The sequence below is a fragment of the Hyla sarda genome, chromosome 6 (genome assembly GCF_029499605.1).
Source record: "Hyla sarda isolate aHylSar1 chromosome 6, aHylSar1.hap1, whole genome shotgun sequence".
Lineage (NCBI taxonomy): Eukaryota > Metazoa > Chordata > Amphibia > Anura > Hylidae > Hyla > Hyla sarda.
The window spans coordinates 97,417,446-97,433,566 of NC_079194.1; the positions used below are offsets into that span (position 1 = coordinate 97,417,446).

General features: G+C 39.9%; 1 protein-coding gene across 2 annotated transcripts in view; it reads left to right on the forward strand.

Moving 5' to 3' along the window:
• The window catches only part of PTPRG (protein tyrosine phosphatase receptor type G), a 530,620-nt gene that overhangs the window by 262,489 nt on the left and 252,010 nt on the right, over positions 1–16,121 (forward strand). Inside the window, exon 1 of one of the 2 annotated variants that reach the window (XM_056524509.1) lies at positions 14,264–14,489. The exons of the other annotated variant lie outside the window; for it this stretch is intronic. The gene's annotated coding sequence lies outside the window, so the exon portion shown is untranslated. Of the gene's footprint in view, positions 1–14,263; positions 14,490–16,121 lie in introns of those variants that run through there. 2 annotated transcript variants of the gene reach the window in all.

A 16,121-nucleotide genomic window follows, 5' to 3' on the forward strand; every position in this document is an offset into this window, starting at 1 on the left:
AAAAAAATCCCTGCTCACCCCTTCGTTTGGTGTATCAACACTTCAGAAAATGCTGGAGATATGGATCCCACTCCTGGAACTAGCACTTACCGTATATACTCTAGTGTAAGCCGAGTTTTTCAGCACTTCAGTTTTTCGTGCTGAAAACGCCCCCCTCGGCAACGTCACTGGTCCAGGCCAGCCAGGAGCGGAGAAGAGGGCCTCCCGGTGAAAATGTACAGCCCGGAACGACTAACCCTCCCCACCGGATGGTCCCTGCAGCATAGATGGCCCGGACCAGCTCACCCTTCCTTCCGACCGAGGGGAGGCGAGTAGAAAACAAAAGGGTCTGGATGATGACTAAGGCCTGGCAGTGGTCTTCATCCTGCGGACCTCCAGATGTTTCGAAACTACAACTCCCAGCATGCCTGGACAACCGGTGGCTGTCCGGGCATGCTGGGAGTTGTAGTTTTGCAACATCTGGAGGTCCGCAGGTTGAAGACCACTGAAAGGGATTGACAGGCGGTCATGATGAAGGCGGGGGTGATGGTGGGGGTGTCAATGACGGGGGTCTGGATGATGACGGGGGGATGATGTATTTCCCATTCTAGGCTTATAGTCGAGTCAATAACTTCCTGGGTTTTTGGGGTGAAATTAGGGGCCTCGGCTTATATTCGGGTATATACAGTATTTGATATTATTCACATTTTCATAAGAAAGGTCTAAGATGAGAATACCTCTATTAAGTATTACTCTTTCAATCATTTTTTATAATTTATTAGTAGGGATGTGTCATAACCATCTCATCTTGGTGCAGTATATTTATGGACATCTATTCACTAAAACATCTCATATGTAAAATTAAATGATTTATTTATTTATTTTTAAATATTGAATGAGTAATGTTTTCTTGCTTTTAAAATAAAGAAAAAGCAGTGAAGTAAAATACAGCACTTCACCTGCTTCAAGTATTTCATCCAAGGGTAAAAAGTTTTTGAGTGCGGAGATGCGGCAGCAGCCTGATGACTTCTGAGAGGAGTTGAAATCTCTTCAAGTCGTTGAACTGAACTCATCTCTCGGTTACGAATCCTGATCAATTTCTGAACTGTTCTAAATCAAACAGCCTCCAGTCGTCTTGGGTTCTCATATCCTATAAAATACTTAATTTTCTCATCCATCACACCAATCAATAAAATACAGGACACTTTTTTTTCCCTTAACTGCCAAAGTACTCGGGAGAACACGTGAAATAGGTTAATTTAAAAATAATGAAATGAGCTTGTTCACAAAGAAATTATTTAAACTGGCAATGTGGCTCATGCGGCACCTTTGTTGCACTAAATTCCATTTTACAAGGCTGTATAGCAGCCATAAGGGATTTTGGATACGTAGCTTGCAGTTGGAACGCACAAGGTCGGTAAATGGGTTTCAATTACTTAAAATTAAAATGAGCGACTTTTAATTTTGGATTGTTTAAGGAAACATTGGATACTAAAACGGTTAGAGCCAAGGTAAAACAGTCTAGTCCTAATAAACAGCTGGATTGAGTTCAGTAATGGGGTGTATCCTCATCATATTAGCACTTTTTGCCTTCCATCAAACAAGTTGCCATATTGAAGTCGGGAAGAAAATTTTCCTCCTCTTATATGGGGCAGTTGGCGTCAGCCTCATGGGTTTCATTTTATTTTTTTTTATTTTTTTTGCTTCCTCTGGATCAACACAGTAGGGTTTTAGATTGAACTCAATGGACTTTTATGTTTTTTTTTTTTTTTTTTTTTTTAACTTTACAAACTGTTACTATATTACAGTATTTAGTTTGTGAAAACTAAAGGTTGAAGTAGAGGGGCATTTTTGCTATTCCAAATGGTCCAGTTTCCTTTTCATTTTGAACCTACATTGACGCTAGAGGCGTCTTTGACAAGGGGCATGGCTTAGGTCCAAAGAGGGGATGAGGCTTTGCAGGAAGGGGACATGGTTTGAAATGTGTCACAATGCAGCAAAATATTGGCATAATGTAAGCAAACCAATATAAAGGTATAAAGTCCAAGTGCCTGGTCCAAGTTTACACCATGTAACAATAAAACAGGATTACTAAATCTGTTCTACTATGTTCTAGACATCAACATTGCAGATACAGTGTAAAGTATAAAAAATTGCAGTTGTCCCCGTGTCACTTCCTGTTTACCCTTATACAAGTTAAAGGAGCAGAATTCTGCTAGTGTGGGTGGAAGACCAGGAGATGCTGTTTTGGGCTTTTTTTGTGTGAAAACATATATTTGGGGGGGGGGGGGGTAGATGGATATTCTGTCTTACTCTGGACAACTTGGCATGTGTGTACATTACAGAAACATCTTATTCATTCCAGTGGGACTGCGTAATGCTTAATTTTTCCTGCGGGGGTGATGCAGGGGAATTGAACAAGATTACAAATAACTGGAGGTTCAGTCCTGTGGTCAGTATATTGAACCCTTCTAGAAAAAAAAATCAATTGATAGAAGTGAACCCAACCCCTCTTCCCATGAACCTTTGCACCTAAAACTGGACAGTTTTTCTTTTTCTAACTGCAAAGGATATATAGGCACAAATAGATTATGTATATGACTTGCCATTACTTCTTAACCCTTTAAGGACCCAGTCCATTTTCACCTTAAAGACCCGGCCATTTTTTGCGCATCTGACCACTGTCACTTTAAGCATTAATAACTCTGGGGTGCTTTTACCTTTCTTTCTGATTCAGAGATTGTTTTTTCGTGACATATTATACTTTTTTATTGGTAAAATTTTGTGGATATTTGCATCATTTCTTTGTGAAAAATTCCAAAATTTGTTGAAAAATTTGAGAATTTAGCATTTTTTCTACTTTGAAACTCTCTGCTTATAAGGAAAATGGACATCCCAAGTAAATTATATAGTGACTCACATATACAATATGTCTACTTTGTTTGCACCATAAAGTTGACATATTTTTACTTTTGGCTTCGAAGTACAGCAGCAATTTTCCAAATTTTCACAAAATTTTCAAAATCTGAATTTTTCAGCGATCAGTTCAGTTTTGAAGTGGATTTGAGGGGCCTTCATATTAGAAACACCCCATAAATGACCCCATTCTAAAAACTGCACCCCTCAAAGTATTCAAAATGACATTCAGAAAGTGTATTAACCCTTTAGGTGTTTCATAGGAATATCAGTAAAGTAAAGGAGAAAATTTAAAATCTTAATTTTTTACACATTGTAGACCCAGTTATTGAACTTTTACAAGGGGAAAAAGGAGAGAAATCACCCTAAAATTTGTAACCCAATTTCTCTCAAGTAAGGAAATATCTCATAGCAAAAAAAAAAAAAACACATGGCATACTATTTTGGAAACTACACCCCTCAAGGCACGTAACAAGCGGTCCAGTGAGCCTTAACACCCCACAGGGGTTTGATGACTTTTCATTAACGTTGGATGTGTAAATACATTTTTTTTTCACTAAAATGCAGTTTTTTCCCCAAATTTTACATTTTTACAAGGGTTAATAGGAGAAGAGATGGGGTTACAAATTTCGGGGGACATTTTCTAAGTATGGAAATACCCCATGTGTGGACGTCAAATGCTCAGAAGAGAAGGAGTCACATTTGGCTTTTGAAAAGCAAATTTTGCTGAAATGTTTTTTTTTTTTTGGGGGGGGGGCATGTCGCATTTAGGAAGCCCCTATGGTGCCAGAACAGCAAAAAATAAATAAATTAAAACATGGCATACTATTTTGGAAACTCCACCCCTCAAGGAACATTACTGGTACACCCCACAGGTGTTTGACGAATTTTCATTATAGTTGGATGTGTGAATGAAGAAAAACATTTTTTTTCACAAAAATGCAGTTTTTCCCCAAATTTTACATTTTTACAAGGGGTAATAGGAGAAAATGCCCCCCAAAATTTGTAACTCCATTTCTTCTGAGTATGGAAATACCCCATGTGTGGACATCAAGTGCTCTGCTGGCGCACTACAATGCTCAGAAGGGAAGGAGCGCCATTGATCTTTTGGAGAGAGAATTTGGTTGGAATAGAAGTTGGGGGCCTTGTGCATTTACATAGCCCCCGTGGTGCCAAAACAGTGGACCCCCTACCATGTGACCTCCTTTTGAAAACTGCACCCCTCACAGAATTTAATAAGGGGTGCATTTACACCCCACTGGCATTTGACAGGTCTTTGGAACAATGGGCTGTGCAAATGAAAAATAAAATTTTTCATTTTCACAGACCACTGTTCCAAAAATCTGTCACACTTATGTGGCGTAAATGCTCACTGTACCCCTTATAACATTCCGTGAGGGGTGTAGTTTCCAAAATGGGGTCACATGTTGGGGGGGGTCCATTGTTCTGGCACTGTGGGGGCTTTGTAAATGCACATGACCTTCAATTCCAGACAAATTTTCTCGCCAAAAGCCCAATGGCACTCCCTCTCTTCTGAGCCTTGTAGTTCTCCCGCCGAGCACTTTACATCCAAATATGGGATATGTTCTCACTCAGAAGAAATGGGGTTAAAAATTTGGGGGGGGGGCTTTCCTATTTTCCCTTGTGAAAATGAAAAATTTAGGATAACACCAGCTTTTTTTTTTTTTTTTTTCGTTTTCCCATCCAACTTTAATGAAAATTCTGCAAACACCTGTGGGGTGTTAAGGCTCACTAATACCTTTGTCACATTTTGTGAGGGGTGTAGTTTCCAAAATGGGGCCACATGTGGGTATTTTTTTTGAGTTTGTCAGAACCGCTGTAAAATCAGCCACTCCTGTGCAAATCACCAATTTAGTCCTCAAATGTACACAGCGTGCGAACACTCCTGAGCCTTATTGTGCATATGCAGAGCATTTTATGCCCACATATGGGGTATTTCCGTACTCAGGAGAAATTGTTAAATATTTTGGGGGTCTTCTTTTCCTTTTACCTCTTGTGAAAATAAAAAGTATGGGGCAACACCAGCATGTTAGTGTAATATTTTTTTTTTACGCTAACAGGCTGGTGTAGACCCCAACTTTTCCTTTTCATAAGTGGTAAAAGGAGAAAAAGCCCCCCAAAATTTGTAACACAATTTCTCCCGAGTACGGAAATACCCCATATGTGGCCCTAAACTGTTTCCTTGAAATTCAACAGTGCTCCAAAGTGAGAGCACCAAGCACATTTGAGAACTAAATTAGGGATTGCACTTAGGGATGGACATTGGGAATCACTGGCGTAGAATACCCCTAACAGGGTGCCTCCAGCTGTTGCTAAACTCCCAGCATGCCTGGACAATCAGTGGCTGTCTGGAAATGCTGGGAGTTGTTGTTTTGAAACAGCTGGGGGCTCCGTTTTGGAAACACTGCCGTATGATACATTTTCATTTTTATTGGGGGGGGGGGGGGGAGGACAGTGTAATGGGGTGTATATGTAGTGTTTTACCCTTTATTATGTGTTAGTGTAGTGTTTTTAGGGTACATTCACATGGGGGGTTTACGGTGATTTTCACGCTAGGAGTTTGCGCTGCAGCGGAAAATTAGCCGCAACTCAAACTTGAAGCAGGAAACCCACTGTAAACCCGCCCGTGTGCATGTATCCTGTACACTCACATGGGGTGGGGAGGGGGGGGGGGGGGCAAACCTCCAGCTGTTGCAAAACTACAACTCTCAACATGCACTGACAAACCGTGCATGCTGGGAGTTGTACTTTTGAAACAGCTTGAGGCACGCTGGTTGGGAAACCTTCATTTAAGTTCTAACTCTGACCTTCATTTAAGTTATCTAACTCAGTATTTTCCAACCAATGTGCCTCCAGCTGTTGCAAAACTACAACTCCCAGAATGTACTGATCGCCGAATGACATGTTGGGAGATGTAGTTATGCAATAACTGGAAGTACGCAACTACAACTCCCAGCATGGCGAGAAAGCAGTTTGCTGTTCATGCATGCTGGGAGTTGTAGTTTTGCAAGATTTAGAGGGCCACAGTTTAGAAACCACGCACAGTGATCTCCAAACTGTGGCCCTCCAGATGTTGTAAAACTAAAAGTCCCAGCATGCACAGACAGAAAACGGCTGTCTGGGCATGCTTAGTTGTAGTTTTGCAACATCTGGAGGGTTACAGTTTAGAGACCACTGTAGCCCTCCGGATGTTGCTATGCAAAAAAAAAAAATTCCACTTTAAAATTTTACTCTATAGGTGAATATTTATAGAAATCTGGTATTTGAGGCTGTTGGGACAACAATTGAGACCTAGTTACCAGCCTACGTTCTTTGGATTATGTCAGATTATAGCGTTGTTTTACTTAGAAGTGAAATAGGAAACTGTTGTGGAGTCTGATGATATGCTAATACTCCATAAGCCCATAATACATAAAATCAATTATTTCAGAGCGTTGACACACAACCCATCCTCACCTTAACTGGAAAGCCAAACAAATCAATTCATTTCGAAGACTCTCCGCGCTCACCACTGCAAGCTGTCGTGTTTCCATTCTCTACTGGCACCTTCCCATGTAAAATCACAATTTTCCACTGATTTCCAGCTATGGACCCATACGCTCTGTTTATTAAAAATGAATTAATCTGGGCTGTCATGGGACTGAAGCCTCCCTAGGAGGACTCATTGAGAGCTAAAGACTTTAGTCATAGATCTGATTAGAAATGAAAAGCATTAACAATCATTCATCCTGTATTTGCATGAGGATACACAGATGATTTCAGAAGAGGTTAAAATTCGGGCTAAAATTGTATGATTTAAGATAAGTAAGATAAGCCATCAACAAAATGTTATTAAGTACATTATGAAATAAAATGTAAGTGTTTTTGAAAAATGTGAGTTTTACTTTGGGGGTTGTATGGGGGGGGGGGAATCCCTGTTAACTGAATTGAGAGGATGTCCCCCATTCAAGCAGAGCATAGACTAAAAGCTCCAATGTCCAGTTTCTACACAGAAAGGCCATCAAAAAAAAAAAAAAAAAAGTTACCCAGACTTGTCAATAGGTTTGATTGGTCTTTGTGCTAAGATGCCAACCGATTACAAGAGAGAAGAGTCATCCCCTGGCTCACTGTTCTCCCTGTATCTTGAGAGCAGTGCAAAAAAATTGCAAAAAAGGTGGTCTGCGGTGGCGCGGCCTTGTGGAGATCGGAATGAAGGTTGTATTATATATAAAATCACATTTATTGTTACATAAACTGACATGTAGACATAATGCATAACCTCGAGCCGCCCTTACTTGGTGTCCAAAGGAGCACCTAACCGTGGCACAGGTTAATAGTACAGAACATGTAATACCACCCTGTACTGTAGGGGGCGCCAGACAGCCACTCAGTGCATGCACTTCAGTAATACAGAGGTTTTACCAGTAAATGCCCATTCTGATTGGTCGGTTCTTCCAGCCATTGACACATTTGGCAGATTCCATAGCATTGTATGTTGATTCTGGTTTCAAGTTACAATGGTCCAGAAAAGACCATTGTATGTTGAAACTATTGTATGTTGAGGCCATTGTAAGTTGAGGGATCACTGTATTTGTTTACAAAAATAAAAAAAACTGCCAAGTGTAAACCCAGCCTAATATCTCTATTCCCGTAATGGTAGAAAAAAGTTCCTTCTTTTTTTTTTTTCCCACTGAAGATGCATTGGAGCAATAGAACAGATGTACATGGCCTTTAATCAACATTGCTATTTCACTAAATAGAAATTAGGATTTTGCCATGACTATCCTGATCTCCTTAAACAAGTCCTAGAGATTTACTAATATTTGAAGGCTCTAAAAATACCCAGATCTTACAAGTCAGTGCATTATAAAGTCATATATCTTTGTGCTACATTTTTATTTAATCAAAGACCAATCTTCTGCAATCAGATGTGGGGGAAAAAAATAAGAACAAAGTATTCAAAGCTGCGAGAGAAAAATAAATCATGCAAAAACATCAGTTCACATTACTGTACATCAGTTATACAGTCATTTCTTGCAATTAAATCAAGGGTTGTCAAGAGGGAAAAAGAATCCTCATATATTGAGAACCAAAAAGAAGAGCAACTCAAGAGGACAGGTCTGACTAGAAGGAATGTACGTGGAAGCCAGGAGACCTGAGGAAATGTAATTCTGCGCACCTTTCACAGCCTTGAATTAAACATGGAGCAGATCTCCTCTCTCCATAAAACCACAGGTGTGAACCAGATGTCATGCTTGTCTTCTCTCGAGATTACAGCTCACAAAACTTTTGCCTTTGGAATATTAACGAAGCTCGGAATCAAGAAGACTGAGATGCATTAAGCAACAAACAGGTTTAGCATAGCGGCTTATCTGACAAGCCATTGATTTCCTTTGCTGCAAGATTGCATTTATAAAGATGATTATATTTCACATTAAGGAAGTGTCTGCTCTGAGCGCTGATTGCCGGGGCTACAGAAACACCAATAAAAACAAGCTGACTGTACCACCGCCAACTTTTTACGCCACCACAGCTGTGACCTGGAAGGATGAAGGACCTGTCGGCTCTTCTGAAAGGTTTTAGGCCCTATTTAAATCTGTTTCAGGGGACATTCCAAGTATATGTCAGGATATCAACAAAAACATCTGCCGACATGTACAAAGTCCTGTATACCTATTGACTTGGATCGGACGTAGTCTACCTAAATTTAGTTGTTTTTTTTTTTTTAGCAATTGTATACCTTTTTTGAATAATAGTCTCCAACATTTTTCAGAAAAAAAAAAATAAAAAAATTATTCATTTAGAAAAGAGACCGAATGATAAAGTCTACATATGATCCTAGTCAGCAAGCTCTTTGCGGTAATTATTATTATTATTTTTTTGTGAACTTCTTCTATAAATATAATGTACCAAAATAAAATAAAATAAGAACAGTACATAAGTACAAATAAGAGTACACAAAAAATTGCAGTGTATACAAAGCCGATGAGGCAACTATCAGATTTCAAGTACACCAGTATCAAAATCGATAGAATTAAACATGTCAATAGCAGGAGAACAAAATAAAGCAAACAAGGTTCCATGTGCGACAAAGTCGGAATACCTTTTTGTTCTGACTGACAGCAGAGATAGAGGTTCATAGGCCTAAAACATGAGGTCAAATTTCAGTCCTCAACTTTAAAAAATTGTGGGCCATCTAGGTGACATAGGGCTTTAAGGGGTTATCTAGGAATAGAAAAACTGAGCTAACTTCTTTCAAAAGAAAACCACCATACCTGTCCTGAAATTAAGTAGGGTATTCCAACTTCAGTAGAAGTGAGCTGAAATACCACATACAAGCTGAAGACAGGGGCGGGGCCGTTTTTGGAAGAAATCAGCTCTGTATTTCTAATCCTGGATAAGCCTTTTAATATGGGTACGCGACAAGTCAAAAATATGGCGGTCACAGCTGTGTCCATGCTACGGCTGGTTCCCCATGGAATTGAGTGGTTACAGCTAGGGTTCCTGCTCTACAAGAGGGAAAAAAAGGGATGGGGGTACAGTTCCCCTGCCACCGGAGATTAGAATTAGAAACTATCACAGCAAGGCATAATTTCTGTTTTTAAGGATAGATCCTCTGTTTGTCATATGGGTTTGAACCTGCTTTAATTTCCCTAAATGCTTTGATTTTGGGGTTTGATTTACAGCAACTCAGCCGGGAAGCCGTATCGCCAGATGCATCCCATTTTCACTGTGGTTGAAGCTGGAGACTAAAAATACCAACCAGCAAGATAGGCAGGGCCAAATGGAGGAAGAAGCTGTTACCTTGTCTACTGTCCTTCATTAGCTTATCAGGCTTCATAAAAGAAATGGTTAAATACCAAATTCCGCTCTGCTACCTCCGTGTAACTAGTCATTATACGGATCTTTGTAATCCCGTCATAATACCAGAAGTGTAGGTGCAAACTAATGTAGATTAGCAATTAATGAAAGGTGAAGAAGTCCTTGGGCTCAGAAAAGATGAGAAGCATCCTCTCAACATCTGAGAAAGCTTGGGGTGGATAGCGCCGTATTCACGGGACACCTGTTAAACAAACGCTCATTACGAGCGGCTGCTCAAAGCCTCTGGGATCTTTCTCATGAAGTGTGCTCCATTGTGCATGTGAACACTTAAAAGAAGGCTAGAATTTTAATTTGCTGCTCGGTTCTAAAGGGTAAATTATAATATATAGTGTTGCTAGTATATTACGCTTTAGCTATAATAAATTATAAAACAACTTTAAAAAGCAACATACTGGCAAACAGTGTAAGGAATAGAATGTGATCATGAACTGTGGACAAAGCCCCTGCGTGTGGTGAAACATGTCGAGGGGAGGGGCTGTTACTTAGACTTTTAGGCTATGTCTCTACCCTCTAGTAAACGGTAACATACTGCAGATATTCCTAAATCACAAAAAAAAAAAGTGTGAACCCTATAGCCAGGTGGCATATGTGTGCTACATATCCTATGAGTGGAATAAGAGGGACTTCACAAAGGGTTTCTATTAATTTGGGAATTAGGAATTTTAAATAGTTAATAATAACGCTTGTGGGAATCCTTTAATTATGAATGGGAAAGATGGGCATTTAGGGGGAGATTTATCAAAAACTATGCAGAGGAAGAGTGGTTCAGTTGCCCATGGCAACCATTTTTATTTTTATTAATTTTTTTCATTTTTAAAGAGACCTCTGAAAAATGAAAGAAGCAATCTGGTTGGACACAGGATTTGATAAATCTCCCCCCACAGTAACTACCTCTGGTAGTGGTTTTGGAATTGAATGCTCAGATCCTGACCAATCAAAAGAACGAGCCAGAAGAAGTACATGCTTATCACCTTCTCTCCCAACGCTGTGTCATGTGACCTGAACGAACTTGCCATGCATGTGTATAGGGTTGTCCAGGTCTCACAGACACAGAGCGGGGAGAGAAACATGCCACCACTCACCTTTCTCCCACCTTGTTCACATGATCGGTTGATGTCTAAACCCTTAGAGCATGACTGATCAAAACCTTTTAACGTGTCCCTAGAATAAAGTAAGCAGTTGTTTTTTATTTTTTATTTATTTTGCACAGCCCCTTTTAAGATAGATTTTACTCATTGTACTTCACCAGAAAAAAATGGATCTAAAGCTAATATCTGCTGATAGGCTTAATCAAATATATGGGTTCTGTCATTTTCTAATATTATTAGGGATGCAACAAAATTTTGGCCACCCGGGGGGGGGGGGCGGGGGGAGCTGGGTGTGGCTTAACCCCTAGAGGACGGAGGGCACACAGGTACGCCCTGGGTGTCTGGCACTTAGCACGCCAGCATGTACCTGCACGCTCTGAGTCCCGCTGCGGCTATGACATGAGTGCAGGAGCTGCTCTCGCATCATAGACCACTGCCTCCAGATGCTATCAGCAGCCAGTGACCCATCAGTGATCGCTAATGTCCAAAATATTGATTTTAAATCACACATGTCAGAAAAAAATTAAGTGATTAAAAAAATTAAAATAATATAAAAACAAGATTGGTACCAATGAAAACTTACAAACCATGGGGCACAAGAAATGAGCCCTCATACATGGAATGACACTTTATATTACCAGGTTGTTTTCTGCTGGATCGGTACAGGCAGATCACTACATATCAGGTTGGTGTCTACAGATGTCTCACTGACGATCATTCATTGAATAATAAATTAGCAAATTTCAGAACATAGAGTTTAATGCAGTCTCTTAGCAATATATTTAATACTCAACTATGAGTCTCCAAATGACTTCCTATCTTTAACTAGAGGCCTAATAAATAGGGAATAATGGACTTGGGAGTGAGTGAAATGATCACCTAGCGGTTTATTATAGCGCAGAGCCCGGCCTGTTTGTTTGGAATGATTTAGTACGTGCTGTTTAGGTTGGAGTGTAGCAATCCGTGTTGTCTTGGAAATTCTATTAAATTTATACTTCAATTTATCCAAAATGATTTTCTAGACTTCATTTCATGGTAAATCATATGGCTGTTAGCCCCAGAACAAAGCAATTTCGTAGCTTCTATATTCTAAGCCTTAGCGGTCAGCCGGCTATTTTCATACAATAATAGATACAGAACAGGGTAATAATACTCTGTTAAACAAGCCTCGACCTCTATAATGTTCTCATATTCTGTTCTTCTGGAGGTCTGAATGAAGGTGACATGCTACATGTGGGCTGTTTACAAATAGGACAAATAGGCAGCACCGGAATAATGTTTAGATATATGGATTGACGTCCTGGCAGTCAGCCGTCACCAATCAGAATGGCGTGACATATCCTAGCGATACGCTATTGCTATGTGAGATGGGAATTTATACTTTAAAGGGCTTGTCTCGTAAAGGTAACCCCCATAGGTCAGCAGTATATCTTCCCTTGTAAATGAGAGATGTGCTGCTGAAAATACTGGAAGTGAATGGCTGTATGAATGAACCAGCAAACAGCAGCAGTTCACTCCCTATAGCAATCCGAAAGGATCATATTAAGAAGCATCAGCAACTTGTATGTAGGTGACCAACGCTCATGTCATGTACTTATCGTTTAGTGGGGAAAAGGATTTTTTTTTTCCACCCATGTTCATGCTCAGCATTTTGGGACCTTTGAGAAAAAATAAAAATAAAAAAAAAACTGGCCACTGCTTATAACTGTAATTTTACATCTCAAATAGCCTCCAATAAATAAAGGCCATGTGAAAAAGTCTTCCACTCTGTTTAAATTTAAAGGAAATCTTTTTAAAGGTTAGCAATTACTTACCCCCTGGTATAGGATAATAGCGCTTGTCATACTGATCACTTCTTAAAGGGGAACTCCACTTCACTTCCCAGGCGTTCGGACCATTTTGTTCCGAACGCTGGGTGTGGGCTGTGGTAGTCGTGACGTTACAGCCACGCACCTTGTGAGGTCACGCCACGCCCCCTCAATGCAAGTCTATGGGAGGGGGCGTGGCGGCTGCCACGCCCCCTCCCATAGACTTGCATTGAGGGGGTGGCGTTATGTCAAAAGTGGACGTGGCTGTGACGTCTCAGCCCCTGCTGCCCGCACCAAGCATTCGGAACAAATTGTTCTGAATGCTGGGGCAGTGGCGTTCCCCTAAAGTCATCCGTTGTGCCATTAATTTTTTTTTTATATTTTTCAATTAGGTTAAGCAAATTAAGTGGTTTTCTTGCACTGAAGGCATTCCATTGCCCCCAAGTGCACTGCTACCCCTGCCTGGCAGACCATTTAAATATGCCTCCTTACAAATATTCATACAGGGGCATTTATGAAAGTTTGCTTAGGTATGCCATTTTTTATTTTATTTTTTCACTTCCATTCTGCTTACGTGCGACAAATGTACTATATTGTTGCACGGCGTTAATACATTTTTCGCAGGTAAGCAAAAGCAGGAGTTTTTTCTCACCTAAGCGAAAACAATAGTCAGTTTCTGTTAGTTAAGCCAAGGTTCATCTGGAGTATATTTAGTAGGTTTTTAAAGCCTTAGCGACTTTTTTGCGAATGTCGCGGTTGATAAATTTCTGACAATGTCAAGTCAAAATTGTAAAAAGGCTTAAGTGCGCCGATTTGTAAAAAAAAAAATGCTTTTCTTGCTCTCGTGGCAGATTGTCGTACAAAAAAAAGACGGTGGCACAATTGCAAATTTTTTGCAACAATTTTACGCGAAAAAATTCTGGTAAATCAGTTGCTAAATGTCTGTCATAGTCTTGGCGTGCAGGGACTTAAGTCAATCAAGCTTTGAGATCTTGCAGTTGCGCATTATCATGTCTGAGGACGCTGTGCTGAAAATGTTGTTGTGCACTGGCAAGATCTCCATGCGTGATCAAGCTGCGAGGGAAGACTGGTTTACCATATTATTGAAGATTTCTTATGTTGATCCATTGCACCGTTCTTGTGAAAAGTAGAAATTAGTACGATAACCATTACGATACATTTCTATTATAACAACGGGATAACACAATGTCTAGTTCTAAAGAAAGATGCTCTAGTAATTTTATTGGAATACAAGTAGTACCTAAACATTGTCTTCTGTTAGGCTGAAAACAGACACAGCGTTTTTGAAAAAAAAGTCCTACTCATCATGTGACTGTTTTGGGGCTAAAAACAATGGGGCAGATTCATCAAAACCTGTCCACAGGAAAAGTTACTAAGTTGCCCATAGCGACCAATCAGAACGCTTCTTTCATTTTTGAAAAGGCCTCTGAAAAATGAAAGAAGCGATCTGATTGGTTGCTATGGACAACTTAGCAACTGTTTCTCTGGACGGGTTTTGATAAATCTCCCCCTATGTGACCAGAGGTTTGGAATTACACAGAAGACGACTTGTAATGAGAACAACTCTGTATAAAACACAAAATAAAAACACCAATACGAAAACATAAAAAAAGCACAAAAACTGCCTCATGGAGGACAAAAATGAGGGGACAGTTTTTTGTAGCTTTTTTTTTGCTTAAACCAAAAAACGCCAAACGTTGTCTATTATAGCCTTAGGAAGCTATTAACTTGGCTTCTTATCGACAGATCTCCATAGTCAGCAACCACAGTGCGGTATTGTGACCTTGTATTAGAGGTAGATTCCATCATCTAATGACGCCCGGACTTGAAGGTGTTGGCAAAATGAATTAATTTGTATAAAGTTGTAAATAACAGACTCTCCTACTACAGACTGCATTAAGTAAAATAGAATCTCTAAGATGTGATAATATTTCTTTTTTTAATTTTTTTTCTCTCCTCTGCAGAGTAAATAGCAGGCTGCGCCATGCGCTCCGTCAGACACCTCATTTTTGTTAATAAATGATGTCCTTAAACTGTGACAAATTATGCGCAGTTGTATATTGAACTGTTGGATTTGTGCTCCTCTCTGTTTGAGGCAGATAAATCAAAACACATTAGCCATGTCCTATTATTCCAATGCGTTTTGTTGGGTATATTTTATTTGCTTTATTTTACCATCTGTGATAGTGTGTGCTCATTGTGATAGGATTTGTGTACTGCCGACAGGGCAGAGTTGGTGCTAGCCTGGGCAAGGTTGTAATACCCATAGTTTGACATGACTCCTCCACTTCTGTAGTTCGGTTTGCATGATTTGTTCCCCAAATACTGAAGACTTGTCAAGTATGAGTTGAGTAGTTGCCCGTGGCAACCAATTGGCTTTTAGCGCCCATCTTCACAAAATGTATGCAGTCTCTTCATTGGTTACTTAGGGCACATATACTATTTTCCCCATACTTACCTGTATTAAGAAGAGACTTGAGGGAGATTGTGAAAAGCGATGTATTAAAGGGGTACTCTGTTTTTTGTTTTTTTTGTTTTTTTTTTATAAATTGGTGCCAGAAAGTTAAACAGATCTGTAAATGACATCTATTAAAAAATATTTACCCTTCCAGTACTTTTTAGCAGTGGTTTGCTACAGAGGAAATTTTTTTCTTTTTTAATTTCTTTTTTGTCTTGTCCACAGTGTTCTCTGCTGACACCTGATGCCTGTATCAGGAACTGTCCAGAGCAGGAGAAAATCCCCATTGCAAACCTATTCTGCTCTGGACAGTTCCTGACACGGACAGAGGTGTCAGCAGAGAGCACTGTGGAGCAAAACAAAAAAGAAATTTAAAAAAGAAAAGAATTTCCTCTGTAGAATACAGCTGCTAAAAAGTATTGGGAGGGTAAAGATTTTTTAATAGTAGTCATTTACACATCATTTACACTGTTTAACTTTCGGGCACCAATTGATTAAAAAAAAAAAATTTCCACTGGAGTACCCCTTTAAGTGCCCACCAATGATATTATTTCCCACCAACAACACTCAACACTGCAGCCATGCCTCATGAGTAACTGTCTCAATGGTAGGGTTCTGATTGTTCCGATCATGAAGACATAAGGCCCTGTGTCTCCAGGTTGAATTGAGCGAGGGTCGGACATATGTGCTGCCACCCTATTTAGTTCTATGGGCCAGACGAAGATGAGCACAAGCTTGGGCATCTTTTGTCAGACCCATAGAGCTTAGGATCCCTGTTCTTCTGATCGATAGTGGTCTTATCGATCAGACATTTATCACATATCACAGACACATAATTGAGGAATGGTGTTAGTGGGAAACCCCCTTTTTAAATTTTTTTATTCAAAAGTAGTGTGTATGGGGCCCCTCGTCATCACAGTCCAAAATGTATATAAACTCTAAGCCAAACATGTTGTTTCTTGGTAGGTA